Source organism: Lytechinus pictus, chromosome 19 (assembly GCF_037042905.1).
Source record: "Lytechinus pictus isolate F3 Inbred chromosome 19, Lp3.0, whole genome shotgun sequence".
In the NCBI taxonomy this organism is placed as follows: Eukaryota; Metazoa; Echinodermata; class Echinoidea; order Temnopleuroida; family Toxopneustidae; genus Lytechinus; species Lytechinus pictus.
Window position 1 is genome coordinate 6,111,811 of NC_087263.1, and position 18,373 is coordinate 6,130,183.

Here is an 18,373-nt window from a genome sequence, read left to right on the forward strand (position 1 = left end):
TTATCTAATAGAAGGGATCCTGGGCCCCGTCTTACATAGAGTTAAGATTGATCAAATCAATCGTAACTCTATGGAAATCCATCAGTGTCATATTTTTCTATAGGAAATTTGCAAAATGTCCTTATGTCCTATGTAAACAAGGGAGAACACACCAAATTGTCAAGAAATCAATAAATTTATGGATATACATTCATATCAAGAATTTGGTTTATATAAACATGCATTTTATATGTTGATTTTGCTGGCTTTCCATAGTTGTGGTTGATCAGATCAATCACAAATCTTTGTAAGACGGGGCCCTGGTGTGACAGCCCCCATGACATTGTCATGATTGTAATAGCCGTATAATGTCCAAACGGTGGGGGTCAAATTCTCACCAATCACACGCCCAGGCACCTCGGCTCCTGACTGGCCTATCGGCTATTATTCAATGAAAGACACATTTTGATATGAATCCTAGATCTCATCTTAACCCTTTCGAGTTGAGGACTAAGGGATGACTGAATTGTGCCAGGATTCAGTGGGGTAAGCCTGTGAAGTTGCCTCGGACGCGACCTACATTTTGAGGAATCCAGATACCAGAATGTCTTTATGGTTATACCCCTCCTCCCTTCCCCACACCGAATCCTGTAAACTTGAGTGGTGTACCCTATACCTTTATACAGAGCAATAATATATTTCCTTCCGACCTCGGCTAAGCCTATAAGCATATAGAGTCCTCTGCATTTCCATATACATACATATTTTCCTTATGCGATTATATTATTTCGTTTGTAAAATATTTGCCACTCATTAGTATATGCAACATGTGATGAAAAGCATTAATCACTAAATTTTATCACACCTTTGATGGATAAAATGCATCTTTATGGTGTTAATCTATCGCATATTTCGTATGTTTCTGCTAACATGGCTTATATCATATTGAATAGAAAATCAGCATATATATGAATAGATAAAACAGTCAGATATAATGTACATGGTAGAGGATATCACATGAAACTATGATAACAGAAACGGATTCTAATTATATAATCAAACAAGGAGAGATCCTACACATTTTTATTTAAGCAACATTTTGTGTAACTCGTTGGACCGTTTCCAAGATCGCGTTAGGATATTCTTAAATTTTTTCTATAAAACAGAAAACATTGTTTACAGGTCCTGTAGGCCTTTTGGAGACATGACATGAAAAAAAGCGATGAAATTCATTCATTACATAAAAGATTTGTTCCTCTGGAAAGGAACAGGCCGGTGCCCGCTTTTTGAGGTGGCCCTGAAACAATCTCAGTTTCAGAGCCCCCCCCCCCAAAAAAAAAAATGGGGATTAAAATTGCCCACTTTAAGATTTCGACGACAATGAAAATTGCAAATTTGAAAATTGAAATTCATTCTATTGAACGTTGTTGATTTTCTCCAAACATTTGCATTGGTGTGATTTCACCTTAAATGTGACATTTTGGTGACTCGTGCCCCTTGCTAAACCACGTATACACCAGCAATGTTATACCGTCACACCAACGAAACCGACTCCTAACCAACCGATGGTTTGCCATTAGTAATAACGTAATAGCTTTGATCGGTCTGGAGTGAAATTCGGTGGTGTTACTGTAGCATATATCTACATTCCCTTTAACACTCTCCCTATATACACACCTAGCACCTGTTCAGAGAGTCGCTTAGAGTGTAATTGCTCCTCAAATTGTCGTCGAGAAAGATATTTGTATCGAGTTCTTGCAGTAGATTTTAACCCGCACTGGTGTTTGCAGATATTATCACGATTCATTGAGTAGCCTCTTATAAGACCCTTCATTTTTTGGCAACACGAAGTACCAAACAATTAAGGGTTCTTAAAACAAGTAGGCCCATCCCATTCCTCTGCAGGGTTTTGCATCAGAATCTCATAAAATTGGGAGTCATTGCTTCTAAATAACCCTGTGTATAAACCTCGAGATTGCACATATAATTTTGACACCATCATCGCAAAACAACATTGAGACTCCTGTCCCCACATCAATGTTGGTGTGAAAAGTAAAGCATGAAAGGAAAATGTACTTTAAACACACTATCACGTAATTTAAGTAGGGATGAAATGACTTTCAATTGACAATCTTCATTATGATAACTACACCTATGTTGAGTAAACACCTGTCAGTTCAGAATGGTATCGTTTAATAAAAAAAAAGCGGTCCACGTACCGATCATTGTGGTACACCTAGATTTAACAGTTAGCTTTATAAACCCCACAAAAACAGACAGATAGATGAGTAATATTGCTTTTTATCAGCTTGGCACTTAACTGTACATTTTTCCAAACAAAAGTGTCTAAAATAGATTGTGATATTACTCAAGATGAATCTTAACAACTGCACTTTACAGGTGACTAAAGAGATTCTGCCCTTCTATTTTTGAGAAAGGATAAATCTGTTTTCTGGTTTTCAATTTTGTAAACAGGTAAAGGTATAAGTTTCTGCTATTTAAGGAAACCTTAAGAATGTTTTAAATATTCACCGTGATCACTTAAGCCATGGACCTTTGTAATAGGTCCATGCTTAAGCGGAAAGTAGGAGTCCATGCAAGAAGGAGAGACATTAAACAAGATGGTGATTTATATCAAGCGATGAGTAGCACAATATTTGTAAAATTAAGGAGAGTATCCCTGAGGCTTTGGAGATAATCCCGAAAGCTCTTGAATCTAGGCTAGATCCACCTCTCAGGCACTGACCCCTTACTAGTGAATATAAATTGATTCAATTACAGAGAATGTGTATCACAGGATAAACTACCTACTGCCATTCAGTATGGTCCTGATAATGGACAGCAACCTATAAACCAAACCATATATATATATATATTAAATATATTAAATCCTTGTTATGAGAAACACCCTACAAATCGATACTAAAAATAGTCTTAAACACCTCTATATATTCCTCTTGGAATTGCTTTTTTTTTTATTGAAGCCTCCTCTTGCAATTTCTCGAACAATTAACTCAATGACATGTCATTAAAAACAATTCTCCAAAACTGATATATCAGTTTATTCCACACAGTTTTAATGGGGAGTGGGACTTGGTGGCTCTTTTTTTATTTCTGGAACAATTAACTTAATGACATGTCACTTAACATTAATAGCTAAAGATCCACTTATCACGTAATTCCATAGAGTGATGATTGGGCGTGGTACCAAACTAGATCCATTGTCTTTCAAGATATTAATGACATTCAAAATCTAAAAGATATTTATCCAAAGAACAGGTTTCACTCATAGACGAAGAAGGGATATTTGTTGAAATTGCAATTAAGTATGCAGGGCAGGGGAGTGTTGTTTATAATACAATATCTACCAAATTAAAGGCATATGTAGATTATTGTTTGGGACAAAATCCCCATCAATTCTTTTATTATTTTTATTAATTCATTTATATCATCTTCATTAAGATTGTCACCATTACTGTAATCATCATTATTACCATCGTCATCACTACCCGGCATCACTACTATTATCATAAGTTTAAAAATTAATATGAGAATATTATTATTGCCGCTATTATTCAGTAATTCATTTATTTATTCATTGATTTGTTTATTAATTTTTGGAGTATCAATGATTGTTTATTCTAGGGAAGAGTTTGAAAGATAACTCATATTGCAGCAAGACTATCATTTTGCCTTGAGAGAAATACAGAGAGCAATTAATTATACCGAAGATGGCTTGCCATAGTTAGGCTTTCTGCCTTTCTGAAACAACGGTATATTGACCACACATCTCAAAGCTGAATAAAGGAACCTCTTTTGAAATACCTAAGCTATGTTTCTCATTACCAAACACCTTCCATGCCAGTCTCCCACTCTTTCCCAAACATTAGTGATTTTTTTTTTTTACAATCGAATACGTGACCCGGAAAGATAGAAAATGACGGCATACTCGTGCACCAAGACAGAAACCACGGGTTGCCCTCCCACCGATTTAGACATTTACCTGGCGTTTCAAAAAGGGAGCATGATTTAGGATTAAATACCTACAGGAAACTACCTTGGTCTTAACTAGTTCGTTAAAGGCTGCTAACGCATATTATGGAGTATGCATCCACCAAGTTATCAAAATGAATTTTTGAATTCATTTAACAAAATAGGATATTGGGCGCGTGATTACAATATTTTGCAAGCCACGATGGCGAGAAGCGAAAGGTAACAAATTATCTTAACATTATTCAAAACAATATTCTGCAATTCACGATGGTGAATAAGAAATTTATGGATTTTGTTTTTAAACCCTAGTTTACAAATTTACGAGGTCCTGAGCTACGTCAAATATGACACAGGAAGTGCTGAAATGACAGAAGGATATGTTTATACTGGATGAGCAAGTATTTATCAAAATAAATATGATTTTTTTTTTAAAATCATGATATCGTTATATATATATATTTCTTTCGTGTATTTCCACTAAAGCCATCTTGCAATGTTAACGTTTTTTAATAATAATAAATAAATAATAATAGTACAGTTCTTAAATACGCATAACACCTACAGGTCTCTATGCGCGAGGAAAGCGAGAAATGTGGTGAGAATTGTCAATTTAAAAATTAGACATCAAATAATTATACATAAGATCAAAGAATATTAAACATGGATTGGACCTACATGTGACTAAGTTAAACATTCTGGAAGAGGTGGGTTTTTAATTGTACTTTGAATTTCTCAAGCTGGGTAATATTTCTTAATGTCGGTGGTAAAGAATTCCATTGTGCTGCTTTTTTTAATGTTAACCTTCTAAATTTCTGTCGACTTGTTCAAATCTTGAAAATAGTGAATTGGGGTCAAACCAAGTCCCTTTAAAGGGGTATTCCGGGCTGAAAATATTCATATTTAAATAAATACAGTAAAATTTACAGAGCAGAATGCTGAAAATTTCATCAAAATCGGATAACAACTAACGAAGTTATTGAATTTCAAAATTTAGCAATAATTTGTGACAATAGTTATATGCAAGTCTCATGAATATTCATTAGGTAGGCTGATGATGTCACATCCCCACTTTCCTTTTTCTTACACTCTAAAAACAATGAGTAAAATTTTACCCAATATTGGGTAGAAAGGGAACATACATGTTTGCTGGGTATCTTTTTACCCCATATTGGGCTATTATCTTTTTACCCAACCAACATGCATGTTCCCATTTTACCCAATATTGGGTAAACCTTTTTTAGAGTGTAGGTTATTACATGAAATCATAATTGTTTCATTTTTTCATACATGTGTGAATAATGTGTCTCTTTTATAATGAAATAAGTTGCAGCAATGAATATCTAATGCACTAAATCAGATGTCAATACAATTTTTTTTTTAGTTCTTGGTAGAAAGAATTTGAATAAACCTAATTTCATAAAATAAGATACAAAAGAACAAGTGGGGATATGACATCATCAAGTTGCTCATTGAATATTCATGAAGACATGCCTGGAACTGTTTCACTGGAATAATGCAAATCTTTAAAATGCCATAACTTTGTTTTGTTTTTGATCAAATTTTCAGTGTTTTGTTTGAATGATTTTTCTTAAATCTGTTTAAATCACAATATTCTCAGCTCGGAGCATCCCAATGATCCCTTTAACAACCCACCTGGCCCAGACAGTGCAATAAAATAGTGATCTCCGCCGCATCCTCCACGGAGCCCCCTACCGACTGTGTGTATTTGTAATAACAATGGCAGGGCGGGTAGCCTAGATGCCCCCGGACCGCCCCGTACACACCTGTGTGTTCACCGCAACCCAGGTGCGCTCATCGTACACGTGAGGTCTACATACCGACCATTCTTCAGGTCTAAAATTGACACCCAATTTCCATTTTGCTGGGGTGGTTTCCTCGTTTCCAGCTAAGCACCGAACGCACAATATTTACTCAAAATTTCCTCAAGTACATCTAACATGTCTCTTATTCCTGAAACTTAAAGGAGGCCAATCTGTCGTGACTTATATGAAAATATTGAAAAAAATATATTCATATAATGGTTTAATACATATTTATATATGGAATGACCAGATTACAGTGATAAAAGTAGACCTTGGAAGAGATGAATGTTTTCAGGACAATTACAGAAATGTTAACACAATTCATCCTGTGTATTGCGAGCAATACAGAGTAGATATAATTCTCTTGATTGTGATGGGAAGGTAATTAAATATTCCTTTGTCCAAATTTATTGCCGATGTGCTAGAAGTTCAACAGACGATCGCCGAGTCATCATTATTCTTAAACTTAGGTGTGAAATTGCCTTGAAAAACGAACATCAGGGAAGGTACCCATGAAACGTGTTTACAGTGATTCTCTAAGACAAACCTGAGCTTAGCCAATCATGTGTTAGGATTTCAGTAGCTTTTAACCTTTGGCAGTTAAAATGACGGACATCTCGATTTTTGAGACGCTCCCCTGTAATACAACTACCACGCGACCCCTTACGTCTGAAATGATATATCACTGTGTAATTGTCGTCAGAATTTGGTTTCTTGATCTTCATAAATATATTGTTATGACAATTTCTACATTCGATGGAAGAAATTCCTGGGGATGACCCAGTGTTTTTCTGTTTAGATAAACACATTCTTCAGCAACATAACACCACCTAAAATGGGACAAATATATCGGGTTCCTAGTCTTCATTCATAGACTGTAATTACAATATATGTAAGTTAAACATCGAGTGAAAACAAATCCGTGATGCACGATAACAGACCATTGAATGCGATTATTCTTAATCTTAATTTAATTTTCATGTATTTATTATTTTCTATTTATCTATTTTATTTTAACACATACAGACATATCAAATCTGGTGATTGGAGCTAACCAGAACAAGATGAAAATTGAGGTAAGCGGAAAATGTAAGGTTGTTGTCGTAGTCTATAGACAACCGTCTGAACAAAAGAACAATATTTTGTTCATCAACCACAGCATGTTAATCACGAACGATGAGTGATTTCACAATTCTAATACATTTGGTAAAACTAAAAATGGAAGGACAAGAAATAATTCTACCTAGGGGCTCAGATTATGGGTTCATGGTTCGATTCACGTTATTACTTACGAACCATATGCGTTATAGATATTTGACCTACATTACTTCCGAAAAGGGGGAATTCTTCCACAGTATTACATGTTTAGGTACGTGGGAGGGTCGCCTGAAACCAATGTAATATTTTAGCTGATTTTTTGTTCTGCCGCACGGCGAATAGCCTAAGTCGACTGTGATTAGGGCGAGTCTAATCTTCGTGATTTCAATTAAGAATATATGGAAGATAGAGAGGGAGAGAGGGAGGAGGAGAGAGGGATGGAGGGATAAAGGCAGTGAAGTAATGAACTAAATAAAATCAGGGCCACAACATGCCGTATGAGTTACAATTTTAAAATAGTGGAAAGAGCGAATTTTTTGTTGACCTTTTAAAAATAAAATTCTATATATTTTCATGGTATATATTTTTTAAATAATATTCAGAAAGCAATAATCATTATCCATCCCATTCATTCCCTTTCTTCTTTTTTCTTATTTTTCTTGGTCATCGAATCGTTGGGGGTAAATGACATCAAGTTCCCCATCTATAAGCCGGGGGGGGGGTGGGCATGGGGAATATGAGGGGGGGGGGGGGTGACGAGATGGGGTTGATGGAGGAAGGGCAAAGGTAAAAATTGATTCAAAGCAGAAGAGACCTAAAAGATATACTTAACAAAGCAGCTGTAAGGGTATATTCGAATCTTAGTGAGGATGTTTAATAAATCCTTCTACTCCGTCAGTTCAATATTTCGTTTCACCTGCCTATTCATTCATTATTGATATACAAATTTTGCCACCCACAAAAAAGTTTTCTCAAGTTATTTATGGTGCGAGTACAACGAAAAAATTCTTCAACCAAACCTTTTCTGCCATCTTTTTTTATAAGTTTTCGTTAAAGTTTAATGTGCTATAATGTTTCACAAACTGTAATAGATTTAAGTTGTTATGCGAAATTACTCGCCATGAATTCTGAAACCGCCGCAGTTTTTCCCTTGTAGAAACTTATCCCAATAATAAAATAATTGGTTCTATTTTATTAAATGATATACATGTTTATATTAAAAGTTCAAAAGCAGGATTTCGTTAATACGAAATACAGTTCTATATCCGGCTCATCATATCCTGTTTATATATAGGAATTTACACCTTTCTAGAAGGACATGGAACAAATGATATCATATGTGAATATCCGGAGACTTTCGCAATTTTATATATTTGAGCAAACATTTTCCGAAACATTTTTGCCCTCGGAAATCATAACAAGATTACGAAGTCCGGATGGACCTAACTTGCAAATAGAAGGAGGCGTTGAAATTATCCAAATTCTTTCAACAGAAAATGTATATAGGATTGTGTTTAATTATTTTATACATACGGTATTCTATACATATGGTATTCATCCGTAAAGCTTACCTTATAAATATTTAATCATGTTTGCGCAGATTTAACTTAGCATATTCATGTAAGTTGATAGCTGCCCTGTCGCACGTATTCGCAACTCGTTTTGGCCTAATTTTCAAGAGCGGGATTAATGACCAACGCCCTCTTGCGGTGGAATTGCGATCTAGATTACTTTGAGTCACCCCATGCAAAAAAGAAGCGAAGAATGCAGACGACAGGCCTCGAAGACAGCAAGCATCAATAACCACGCAAAGTAATAAATTCTGATGAGGATTTCAGCGGACATATTGATCGTTCCTACTATACTATTATGATACCCACTCCCCCTCCACTCTCCATCGATAAACAGCAAATTCCTTTCTGACAACGGAATGCATCTTCACCTACCAAACGATTCACTTTTTGCCGCCGGTTTCCATGGAAACACGAAACATGTGAGTTGCCTCGAGCTTGCACTCACACCCATTGAGCAATTACACGATGATCGCTCTATTCATTTCCTCAGGTGAAGGAAATAGGAAATATATATGTCATCTGTGATACATATACACACACATATATAGCCCCCCTATCATTTCATCGTTAATCGTATTAGCATGGAGCTGCTAATACAATTAACGATGAAATAACGGGGGGGGGGGGGGCTATACATGTGTGTGTATATATAGCTCCATGGTATTAGTTAGGTGACCAATGCCTATAGATTATTCCATATTATGGGCATTGAAAATAATGGAGGTCAAATGAAATAATAAATGGCGTGAATGTGAATTTGTATTTGTGCACTTTGAAAGAGGGACACACACAAACAGAGGTAGAGAGAGAGGGAGGGAGAGAGAGAGAGGGGGAGTGGGCTGGGGGGGGGGGGGGGGGCGGGTCGCTTTATTATCATAGACCGTAGAATTCAGTAAGCATATTTCGAAGTTCATCTATGATCTTAGAAGACAATGAATAATGAAACCTGTTGAGCAATGAACAGCGAAACAGATCCGGCAGATCGGAAGGGAAATGAGAAAATGGAAAAGGAAAGATGAAATAACTGACAATGTATATCCTCTTTCATGTATTTATATCTGATGAAGAAAATATGTCTTAAAAATGTGTCTCGAGTCGATAACCGTGATGACACTATAACACTGGACACTAGAACATTCCGTTATGACGGGTAATGTCATCAATGATTCGAACATGATCTCATCCGTTTTGGTATGAAGTCAGGTCCGTATGTCAAACATTTCCAAATATGTTCTTTAAATTTGTATATGATTGCCATAACTTTGACATCAATTTGTACTTTGATCCAACCATTCCCGTATTCTAATTTGATTACCGGTCAAATAGTCTCAACATTTCGTTTCTCAAGATATCTTAAAAGATAAAACTGGATTTTTATCATAAACATGTGCACTGAGTTTCTATTTGTACCAAAGACAACCGTATATTATGTTTTCAGGTGCATTTCAGTACTACCCGAAATCACCAATAAAATCTCCTGAGTAGTTTTTGTGACCGAAATGGTCTAGGTTTAAGACTACACAGTTACGGTCAAATATGTATTGACAAGATGGTGTTATTTCCGGAATTTTCTTCCGTTTTTTTTCTTCCGAAAGCCAGGTTCATAATGTCAATAGGTGACTGATTATCAATAATTTCAAATGCTTTAAAAATCCTGATTCTGTCCAAGTGCCTAACAATATTAATCACTGAAAAGGGTGACGAGTTTAAAATCGTGTCGATGTGTACGAATAAAAAACATAAGAGGTTTAAGCATGTTAGAGGAAGCTAGCGATGGATTTATCGGATTACCCCTAAACACATGGCCCTGTAAATGAAGAAAATATTGTGAAAAATGTACTGGGAAATGGTATCTTGGAAATATTTCTTGAGCGTTATATATTTTGAGAAAGGCAAACGATCTATATCAAATGCAAACTCACAGAAATATACCAAGAAAAAGTTTGAGATTTCATTCAACTTACTTGATAAGATGTCGATGACGTGCCTCTTGTGGATGATGATAATGATGACGAGTGAAGTTCGTTATGATGGTGATGGTGATGATGGTGGATGTGATGGTGGTTGTGATGGAGGTCTTCGTCGTCGTCGTCCTTATCGTACCGATGAAGATTTTGATGCTCGTGTCGACTTCGCTGATGCGCCCGTGGATGATTAGCGAGATCGTCATCAGGGTTAGGTAGACTTGTACGACACCGACAATGAGTGTGGAAACAAGGAACACGGGAATGCTCCATCTCTTGACGCGACATCGCCTCGTCATCGTCTCGGCAATCGTTGTCCGTGATCATCTCCTCGTTGACGAGTTCCACCAAGGAACCCAGGTCTTAAAATCTGCAAGAGACTGGCGCAGGTCTGGCGCCAATTCACCAGGATATCTGTCACTCGTCAGCAAATCTGAAATAAGTGCAAGAGTGAATAATCGAAGAATAAGAACAACATACAGCAAACCATCCAAGCGAGTTAAAACATCTTTGTTGAGCATCCAATACCAAGGCGGCACAGTTTCAAAACTTTCAATGGATACGAAGATATTTCGTATAACGATAGTCAGTTGAGATAAAGTTTTTCACCGCCGCTTCACTGCTCGGTTTAAGACATCGCGTTTGTAAGAAACCCACACGAATGATTTAGGGGTATATGATAAAACTGGCTCCCAGACCAAAGGAAATACTGAAGCTATCTATCTTCTAACGAGTGGTACATCTATCTCTGGTAGCTGCCTTCATCTGCGGCGAATCCTTCCCGTTGCATTGCCTTTATTTCCCCTCTTTGCGTGGGCTGGCTGGCGAGAGAGAACTCCACGTTGTGCGATCTCTGAGCTACTCTCCCGCATTATTTTATTCAATTAAACTTTGCAGAGCACAGCCACATATTGACAAAGAAGAAGAAGAAAAAAGGGGGAGTGAACGATGGCGAGACCGAACAAAATTGTTTAAAAGATCCACTTTGGTCGTCAAGACTATTCTTGATAATCAAGATTATGAGGCTGTAGTCTTCCCAGTATATTCATGGTATATGTGAGTCTTACTTACACTTTACATTCCAGATAAGCATTATTGATCATTACGCTCACGTTCATGGTTTGTTGATCTAATAAAAAGTTATCCCGTTGGAAAGCTAAAAATTACCTCCAGAATTACCCTTATAATTCGTGGCGAAAACCAAGCCTAAACCCGCAAAGATACTGACCAGGCTTTGAGTGTTTACGTTGAATCAAATGTCATCTTTTGCGCCTGTTCGAAACACCACCAAGAAGGGGGCGTGGTCACTCTCGAAATATACAAAATTATCACTTGGAATAAACAGACTATTCCAGCCTACTTTCACGAACGTTCTACACCTGATGATGCAAAACATGTTTATCGCTATATCTCCTTTCTCGGAGGCCGTGCAATATTACTTTCTACCCCCATCTCTTTGGTCATTATTGTTCAATATGAAATGATTTGATTTGTCTACCCAAGACATCGCATATCATGTGTATTGTGACAATTAACGGGACGAGCAAGGCTTGGAAAGCTTGTAAACAATTAGTCAAGAAAAGTAGCAAGTTAAAAGGGTGAGCAGCTGCCATTCCCTACAGTCAACAAAAATCATGAATACGGCGAATACACTGATTTGGTGTTCATTTCAGCAAATGAAATCTTCTTTTCAGAGAACCTTTTCGACCAATCAACCATGTTACTTATTTCTGGAAGTAGACAGTTATTGAGTTAGGATAATTCGATATTTAAATTCCCAATATACTTAACTCTATCGTTTACATCTGAAATTATTTACCGCGAAACAATGTTTATACTAACTGATATTCACGATTCAATTTGTTTTAGCGCGAAAACAATTAGTCGATAAGTCTTTTCTTCCAATAATCATTACAATTCGTGTCATTTGTTATCGCAGTTTGTAGAAACTGATAAGTGTTTTCTAATATACGAGTTTACCAGAAATTCATCATGTACTTTTCAATCTGAAACATTTTCGTGTTATTTCCCCGACCAGTTTAAAATAAGTAAGATTTAATATAGCTATTATAACTGTCAATTACCTGGCAATAACCGAGAGAAACTTTACAATATGCAAATATTGTTTTCTCTCAAGAGTCACACCTATTAAAATCAATATTGTTGCTGAAATCTCTCTCAAAATAAGGTATATATAACAAACTATCCATCCCACGCTTTATGTATTCGATTATCATCGATTCTTTGTGCTCTCTTATACCGCCGACGCATCTGAATTTGAATCGCAGAATCCTCCCTTTCCAATTGTCTTCTCTTTAAAAATAAATATTTGACAGTACCTACCCTAAACTAACACAAGTGTATCGATGGAAATAATACCAAACAGAAGTAGATGAGACATATCTTACCAATTGATAATATTCAGAGGAATAGTCATTATTATAACCCGACCGCATACCGATATCTTCTGACTCTACCGGTCAATAGCAAAAAAAATTATGAACACATCTGCAGAATACACCACCGTTCTACGCGTCAACGAAGAGAGCAGTGATTATTACGTCATTATTGTCTGATTGTGTCATAATTCACATGATGCATCCACGGTTGAGGATCCGTAGGACGATCCCTGTAGAAATAATTTCCATATCTATTTCGACATTATGTATAAAAAATTATGACTATTGTGTATCCGTATCAATATGGAAAGGATATTGAATCGTTCCCTGGAATAGTGTACTTTCCAACTACATTAATGAAAGTTGAATGCACAAATGTAAATATTAAAGGAGTATGGTATACATTTGTGAAAAAATGCCCGCGTTTTTTTTAATTGGCAATTGTTCTGCGGACCTAATTATATAAAGAAGAATAAATAAATATCCAATATAAATGATTTCGGATGTTTATCAAGGAGTAAACAGGTCTTAACACTCAACCAGCTCTGCTTTTTTTAATATTAAATACTGGATCCATTCATATCCCTACTTTACTTAGTTCTTAAAAAAAAACACTTTAACGTTTGATGGACTTGATCTTACATAATGATTTTCTTTGTATTATATCTTCTGTTATGTTCATAATACATGGTCGTCAACTTTATGTTACAATGTAACAATTTGCTGTGATATTGTTGTTGGGTTGAACCGAAAATGAACTTGAACTTGAAGTTGGAGACGAGTTTTTACGAAACAATTAGGGGTATACGCTGTAATATTTCAGATTTATAATTTTCTTACATTTCAACTTTACATGAAGACGCCGAAAATTATTTTTGAGGATTCCATTTAAAATAATAATAAAAAATATTGATTTATGCATCACCATATAGATTTCTTTAAATGGAAAGCTCATTTTTGTTTATATTTGTGATATTGGGAAATCCTTTGGCGAAAAGCATCCGGAAACACGAATATAAAAGGAAAAACATTTCATCATAAAGCGTCAATACGCTCATGAAATGTATTGCATAATATCTATGAAGAATATACCTTAGTAATTTTAGTGGTGGAGTGGTTATACCACTGCCAGTTGGTAATTTAAAGGTCAAGTCCACCCCAGGAAAATGCTGACTTGAATAAATAGAGAAAAATTAAAACTAGCACAGTGCTGAAAATTTCATCAAAATCGGATGTAAAATAAGAAAGTTATGACATTTTAAAGTTTCGCTTATTTTTCACAAAACAGTGATATGCACAACTAGGTGAGTCAGTCGATGATGTCCATCACTCACTATTTCTTTTGTTTTTTATTGTTTGAATTATACAATATTAATTTTTTTATAGATTTGACAATAAGGAACAACTTGACTGAAACATAGAGTATTAACCAATGCTAATGCCACAGGTTTAGGGAGGAATTAATCGTTGTATCACTTGACAATGAGGAGAAAATTAGAATATTTCATATAATAAAATGCAAAAGGAATAGTGAGTTGATGACGTCATAGTCTCCTCATTTGCATACCAGCCAGGATGTGCATATAACTGTTTTGTGAAATTAAGCGAAACTTTAAAATGTCATAACTTTCTTATTTTAAATCCGATTTTGATGAAATTTTCAGTGTTATGCCAACTTTTGTTGGGGTGGACTTGTCCTTTAAGTAATTAATGCCTCTTCAACGCTCTCGATTATCGAATGGGCGAGTGCGCTGCGCGTGTGGGGGTGAGTTGTGGAGGATTTTTCTCTTTTTATTCAAATCAACTTTTTGTTGGGGTGGGGACTTGTCCTTTAAGTGTGATATCAAGTCACACTTAACTCTTTAAGAAACTTCCAGAGGTATATAAATATTAGCCAAATGACCATACACATGATAGTCAACCTCTAAATAGGTAAAGTGGCAATTATACCAAATAGTTATCAGATGAATGGAAAATAGAAAGTTGGATGAAGTATGTGGGATCGGACCAAATGAGCCGCAGATAAAGTAGGATTATATCGCCGACCGGAATGAGCAATTCATTATTCGGAATTTGTCTAAAATTCAGAATCTATGTAAATACAATATTTATTTTATCTTTTTTATGTTGTTATGACGTGGACGCTACAAATTGCTGCTCCATTTATTTTTTAATTTTATAAGCATTAAGGTGTTGACAGAGTAAAAAGTTGCGATTTTGTGCTTTTCTGGCAATGGGAAAATGCATTTATCTCGGGGGGGGGGGGGGGGTACATCACGGTGCCAGAGTATCTAATTTAATAATTCGATGAATTATATTACAATTACCAAAACATTTGTTCAATTATCACTAATTAAATATTGACTACAAGCAATTGCCATGTCAACATCATTTTTTAAATGTTCGCTGATATTAGCTGGTAATATTACGCGTTACCTAAAATAGTAACTTTTTTAATAGCAATGTACACCAGAACAAACGTAAGGTCCTCAGAATTATTATTCGCGTACTTCAAACTAAGGCAGGAATGGTAGGGGAGAGAGGGTTATACCTGCGGTCAATTTTCCACATGTATATTAAACTTTAAATCTATAAATGATTAAGTTTCAATTTAGCAAGTGCTTATTGAAATATTTTCAGGTAACGCCATTCAGAAGGTAAAGGGGGAAACCCCTCGCAGTGAAGACATATTCTATTTTTGTCAAAATCTTTGACTCTTCATTAGTGAAATTACTGCCTAGATCCTTTTCTTGGAAATGTTTGTAGAGCGTTCGCGAACTTGTATCTTATATCCACATTGAATCAATCTGGGGGTGAAACAGAGTGTAAATGAATTTGGTAAATTTTAGAATATTCTTGAAAACACTATTATTCGTATTCTTCCGCCAAACGCCTTTTGTCGTAAAGTAGTACCATCACCCTCTTAACATGTCACATACACACAGATCGTATTGCGTTTACATATTTAATAAAAAAGGGTTTTAGAGACAGGAGAGTGCAGCTTCAAAGAGAAGAAAAAGAGAAGAAAAATAAACGTTTAGATGGAACGCATTACTCCCTTCTGAAATGTGAAAATAATTTTAGATAAAATAACATTTTTAGAAATAATCAAATAAATGAACAGAAAACATATATGAAATATAAATAATTAGTCGAAACAACACACAATAGTATGGAGAGCGGGCGGCAAGCAAGCTTATTTAAAACATTTTACTGTTATCGACGGCGAAGGAATACGAATTTTAAATTGAATAAACATTATGAATTAGAAATAACGGAATTTTGCTAAACCGCCTTAATGCGAGTAAAATTTGGTTAATATATATATATTTATATATGACCCCGACCCCAACAAGTAGGTCTGACGGTAACTGCAAATTATTTTTTCCTGCATTGGATGATTAACGTGATGTCATGCTTATCGGTAGTGCTGACATCTGATTGGTTAAGGAGAGTGCATAAGATTTACTATGGACTGCTGCAACGTACCGATCAGCGCAACCTCAGTCATGTCAGTGCAGTTATTTTTATGTACTTCAGCAATTAACATGATTACCGATCAATATGCGCATGTTTTTAAATTTCTTATAGAAACAGGCAATAAAAATAATTAAAAAACTGCCAACCTGCCGATTTTTTCAGTACAAAGTACAGACACGAAAAATGTGAAGTCTTAAAGCTATAAACTGTCTTTTTCTTACAATAAAACACTAATTCGGGTGACACAATGACCTGAACAAATTTCAAATAATTCTAATGGAAAATGTATCTGCTTTTCTTAACTTTAAAGACCAAGTAATTTAGGACAAATGAAAAGAATAATCGAATGAAAGAGGAGAGAGTTGGATCACACAATAAGATTAAAGATCAAACTTCATTCATCAGCATAAAACATGTAAAATGAAAATGAAGTATATGGTCCACTATTACGGTTTCGCCATCCATACTTAGAAATATTGCAATTATATTGCGGCCAATACGTCTGTACCTTTGCAGCTTTTCAAAAATAATCATGAATAAAACGAAAAATCATCATCAGAGAGAAAATAATTTCATGAGTGGAGAGTCGAGGTGTTGATATATGTCACAAAAATGGAAAGAATTAAAAAAATCCTTAACTTGTTTACTATCGATTTTGTTATTAATTTTTCCTGAAACATATCCGAAATATTCTTCAGACTTTCCTGCAGATAGTTTTTACTGATGGCGACCACCCGCTGTACAGTGGCAGTGATTATTAAAGATCTAGTCCACCCCAGAAAAATGTTGATTTGAATAAACAGAGTAAACTCAAACTAGCATAACGCTAAAACTTTCATCAAAATCGGGTGTAAAATAAGAAAGTTATGACATTTTAAAGTTTCGCTTATTTTTCACAAAACAGTATCATCTAGAGATCTATAGGGTCTACATGTATGCACAACCAAGAGGCATGCAAATGAGACTGTGGATGATGTCCCTCACTCACTATTTCTTTTGTTTTTTATTGTCCTGAATTAAACACTATTTCATTTTTTTACAGATTTGACAATAAGGATCAACCTGACCGAACCATATAGTATTAAACAATGCTAATTCCACATGTTCAGGGAGGAATTAGTATTTGTTTCACTTGACAATGAGGAGAAAATTAGAATATTTCATATTTCATACAATAAATAAAAAAGAAATATTGAGTGGATGACGTCATCAGCTTCCTCATTTGCATACCAACCTGGATGTGCATATAACTGTTATGTGAAATTAAGCGAAACTTTAAAATGTCATAACTTTCTTATTTTAAATCCGATTTTGATGAAATTTTCAGTGTTATGCGTGTTGGATTTTTCTCTTTTAATTTAAATCAACTTTCTGTTTACGCGCTTGTGTGCAAGAGACTCTGTGCGCGTCTGCGTGTGTGCCGAGTGAAGGGAGGCGGAAGACAAAAAAAATATACTGGAAAACCTAAATATGATCAATATGGTTCAATATCATCTTTAACGTGTTTATGGATGAAGTTAAGACATACATGTACTTGTTTCACCAGTACGAACTTAAACATGTTAAAAGGGAAATATGTCCCGTGGCGTCGGCCATCGGCCTTTGCATATATTTACCACTGAGTTAGCGGGCCACTCGAAAAAATCAAGAAAATCCATGTGAAAAATTAGGCGGTTACCCATTTGCCCACCTGGGTCGAGTGCGGTACAATGTGGATACATTTCCTGTTGACGAAAATCACGCCATGCAGGGATTCGAACCCATGACCCTCTGCTAAAAATACGAAAATCAGAACAACTAGATCACGACGCCCCCACACGAAATCACGATAATCAACCTTCGAAATTGACATTTATCTTGGCATCAAACGATCATTGCCTTTTAAGCCACATACCAGAGGGATAGAATGATATATATATTAACGAGTATAGTAACCCCTTGATAAAGAATGTGACATCTTTTGGTTGATGAAATTATGCTTTAATTTAGAATTTTGATCGAGCTGATGGTGTTTGACCTTTTAAGCCTTGGCATCAGGGGAAGCAAAAAACTAACCTTTCATA